This window comes from Delphinus delphis, chromosome 4 (assembly GCF_949987515.2).
Source record: "Delphinus delphis chromosome 4, mDelDel1.2, whole genome shotgun sequence".
In the NCBI taxonomy this organism is placed as follows: domain Eukaryota; kingdom Metazoa; phylum Chordata; class Mammalia; order Artiodactyla; family Delphinidae; genus Delphinus; species Delphinus delphis.
The window spans coordinates 59,068,072-59,072,507 of record NC_082686.1 but is presented as its reverse complement, the minus strand read 5'-3'; the positions used below and the strand labels follow the sequence as shown (position 1 = coordinate 59,072,507).

The window sequence follows — 4,436 nt, the reverse complement described above, 5'->3', positions numbered from 1 at the left end:
AATTGCATAGTATGGAGAAATCATAATGTATTAAGCACTCTTAATACATTGGGGGACTTTATATAGAAATTTTTTTTTCAAGGAGACTTTATTCTCTTTTCAAATCCTTGAGAAAACCGGTGCCCTTGTCTTATACAGCTTCCTACAGATGATAGAAACTTGTCCTTCAACTTAGCTTTTTAACTTGCTTCTCTATACCCATCCGATCAACCAAGTAATCCATTTTATTTTCTCAACTCTTTCTCATTTGTTCCCACTTTAATATCTAGTCTCCTAGGGACACACGCACACTTCCATTTCTCCAGCACCCTGTCTCTCACCTCCGATATCTGCCCCTCTCTTCTCCTTTGCTCCCTTTACAGATACTTCCTTTCCTTTCCTTTTCAACATATTACCTTAATTGATTGTGATCAACTCTATTCAGTGCTTTATACTCAGTTCCACACTGGGAGTAACCTTTAATAATCTGAAGATAGAATTCAATTGTTTAAAGGAAACTATTAATAAGCCCTTGCTAGAGTTACATGTATCAAGAAACATAGGACTTGGGCACAAGATATGGGTTACTTTTTTTTTTTTAAGTAGTTTTTTGGAGAGGGCAGGGCAGAGGAAAGTAGTTGGTACTTTAAGGAATGTTAGGGACCATCTATTCACTATTTCACTGTGTTAGGGAAATCTATTCACTATTTCAAGGCAACTAACAAATCATCATCTCTCAGGTGGGACATTGGAGGACAGCCTTTACAGGTCATGAAATTTGTATGACAAATGTTGCATGCAAACATGGGTTAATTATAACTTTGTATAGCAAGGCAGATGACAGGTAGCATAAGAGCACATGCAGACAGTGTTAATTCTGGAGTCCCAGAAGCTGTGAGGTGGTTATCCATCACAATCAGGTAGGAATGACTGAGGAAGGCAGCAAAGCTGGCCATGCCAGCACTTACACATGGAACACTTCCTGGGCCACCAGGTGTGATGGGGCACAGGTCCACAGTTCTCTTTGTGCAAGTCATGCTCACAGTTCCGTCCATAGAAAGAGGGAGGGCAGGCAAAAGGGACCCCAGGATGCAGGTTTTCCCATACAGACAGGAGCTATTTAGCTCCTTACTGTCCTGGATTCCCATGGATGGTACAAACTGGGAAGGTTGATGATGAATTGCAGGCTCCTCCCAGGACTGAAGGCCATCATCTCCGAAGGCCAGGTCTCCCTGTGATGGATGGGCAAATTCATGGTGGCCCAATTGAGCAACTAGTTCAAATGCTCTGGAAAAAGCCATGATCAAAATCACACTGGAAGAGAAGCACTCCATCTTTCTTCAGTCCATGTCTCACAGGTCAGTCCTAATAAACGCTTTGACTATAACCTTCAGGGAGATTCTCCTCCCTCAGCCACACCTGACTTTCAATTTTTTTCATTGAAATAATTAAATAATTATAGATTCACATGTAAGTGTAAGAAATAACAAGAGATCCCTGTGCACCATTCTCAGTTTACCTCAATGATAACATTCTGCTAAATTATACTATATTGACAGTAACCAAGATATTGACAGTAATAAAATTCACCAATTAAAAGAATCCCAACTTTCATCTTCAAACGTGTGAGGAATTATCTATCTGGTGACAAGAAGCTGATCCTGATGCTTTTCACAAGAAGTTTTCATTAATCGTTCCTTTGGATAGTCAAACTGAAACCTATGTTAAACATTTGTTAATAGAACAAACCCAAAGGGAAGGATTATCATCTGTTCAAGAAGATGTAAGGAGAATTTATAAGCAGAAACTTCTGCCTACCAGTCCAGCCCCTCAGTCTTCACTGTCTCCTTCCACACAGAAAACCCAGGTTAACATTGCATTGAATCTGTAGATTGATTCCCCTACCCCGCCACCCTCTATTTTGTGGTAGAAGACAGCATATCCTAAAATGCCTTAGCCAGAAATAAACAGAATAAAGAAGAAAAAAGAAATAAAGTGGAAATTATGAAGTAGAAGAGGGTAACATCATCAGCAGGGTGTGAAAGTGTAAGGGTGAATGTTTAGGCAGGTCGGGTGGAGGCAAGGAGGACCTGGCCTCTCCCACAACAGGTCTGAGCTTGTGCAGTGGGCAGTGGTGTCCTCTGTTAGTTTGTGGCAGGGATGACATTCCACTAGGGCCATGTTCAGAAACAGCAAGGGGGCAGCTGCGCTGGAGCCAGGTTGGAGGTGCCTCAGAAATGCCACATGCAGCATTATCATGGACCTGGTCCCCTCCTCACCTGTGGAAGACAGAAGTCCAGGGCTTGCGCACAGGATTTCTTGGATGGATCAAAGTAAAATCCCCCCAGGTGGGCTTTAATTCCTGAATGTAGACTGACCTCTAGCCCCAGCCTAAGCTTTCTACTTGGAAGGGGGTCATATGAGTGGAGAACTATTTGTATTATGGTGTTTTAGAGTGTTTTACTTTTAAATACTCTCTGCCTCAGTGTTTTTTGTATTAAAGTGCATACTTCTAGAGGAAGAGATCATGTTTGTCATCTCTCATAAACCACGCAACAAATTACCGAATATACATAGACACACACAGACACATGCACACACTCACACACACACAATACAATGCAAGGGAAGGAAAACTATCCAGGAAAAGATCACGGTTTCTATCCTGGTTCTATAGCTCTGTCATTAATCAAGTTAGGATAAGTTACTTAACTTTTCTACTTCTTTATTTATAAAAATGAATATACTGATACATGCCTCATAAGAATCATTTTTTAAAATAAATTTATCTATTTTATTTATTTTATTTTTGGCTGTGTTGGGTCTTTGTTGCTGCATGCGGGCTTTTCTCTGGTTGCAGCTACTCTTTGTTGTGGTGCGCAGGCTTCTCGTTGTGGTGGCTTCTCTTGTTGGGAGCACGGGCTCTAGGCATGCGGGCTTCTGTAGTTGTGGCACACGGGCTCAGTAGTTGTGGCTCACGGGCTCAGTATTTGTGGTGCACAGGCTTAGTTGCTCCACGGCATGTGGGAACTTCCTGGACCAGGGCTCGAACCTGTGTCTCCTGCATTGGCAGGCGGATTCTTAACCAATGTGACACCAGGGAAGCTCCAAGAATCATTTTAACATCGTCTGGGCTATAACTCAAGTGATTACCATTGGATCTGAATAGTGGGTCAAATATATATGCTTCATTGGAGAGAAATAAATGTATAAAAGCACAAACCAGGAAGTTCAGTCATTATCACCTCAACTCTCCAAACAGGAAATGCTTCTTCTTAAATTGCTCACTAGCCAGAAATACAGTGGAGTAAGACAGTAGGGGATTTCTCATCAGTGCTTATGGGAGAGATCAGGCGAAGAAAAAGACCACAGCTAGGTATATGGTATGGTGGAAAGAAAACAGAGAGGTAGGGATAGGAGGAAAAAAAAAAAAAAAAAAAAAAAGGCGGCGGGAACTCCCTTCAGAATATGTCTTCAGCTTTTGGGATACTTTTCACAATTTTTCTCCCTTTCACAGCTGTAAGTCTGTTCGGAGTGGTGGAGGGAAGGGTGAAAGGTATTGGAGTGAAACAGAGGAAACCATCATGAGAAAGATACTTTAGATTGTTTTCCACCAGAATTTTTCTGTCTTTGAAAATGCTCAGTTTTCTTCTTCTCTGTCTAGTTTCCTTGGCTAGCAATTTTAGAACAGTCCTTGTCTAGGTGCCTAATGTTCTGCATTTCTAACAAGCTTCCAGGTGAGACTGCTGCTGTTGGTCTGTAGATCATACTCAGCAGCAAGGCTTTAAAGAAGTCTTCTTTTTTGAAAAAAGACACTTGTGATAATTCTTAGACTGCATCTTTGTGCCATTTGCAAAAACAAAGAAACAAACAGAAACCCCCAAAAGGAGTCTAAGAACAAACTCACACATAAACATAAATCTCCTTATAAGTGGGTATGTGTTATTTAAGCCACGTTAGGGGATTTTTTTTTTAAAGCATTCCAGAGGCAGTGTGATACAGAAAAGTCATGGTTGTTCCCTGTGCTCCCCCCTGCTGTCTGTGGAAGGTTTGGGTTTGAGTCTCTGCTCTGCCCTTCAGAGGTAGATTCCTCATGTGTACAACCAGGATAGCTGTTTCTCCCTGTTAGACAGTTTGTGAGCACTCAGTCTTGAAGTGCCTCTCACATAGTGGATGCTCAATGAAGATCAGTGTTCTAATCTCTTTTCTATCTAATCTTTTGAAGAATTTATTTATTTATAAATAACTACCATTTTACATTCAAGATAATTTTAATTTCTTATCTTTTTATCAATTCTTAGTGCATTCTGACAATGCATTTTAATTATTACATTGTGTTACTGTACATAATTAAAACTACACCATTTATTCTAAAAAGTGTTAAAAGTGCTTTTGCACTAAGGTAGAGTGATCTTCTTTCCAGTTATTTTGGATTATCAAGGAAGTTTTGATAGAAG

The 4,436-nt window shown here is 40.6% G+C and overlaps 1 pseudogene; it reads right to left on the bottom strand.

Moving 5' to 3' along the window:
* Window positions 1-788: 788 nt before the first annotated feature.
* Window positions 789-1,328, bottom strand: LOC132424397 (protein Cripto-like; annotated as a pseudogene).
* Between the last annotated feature and the right edge of the window lie 3,108 nt (window positions 1,329-4,436).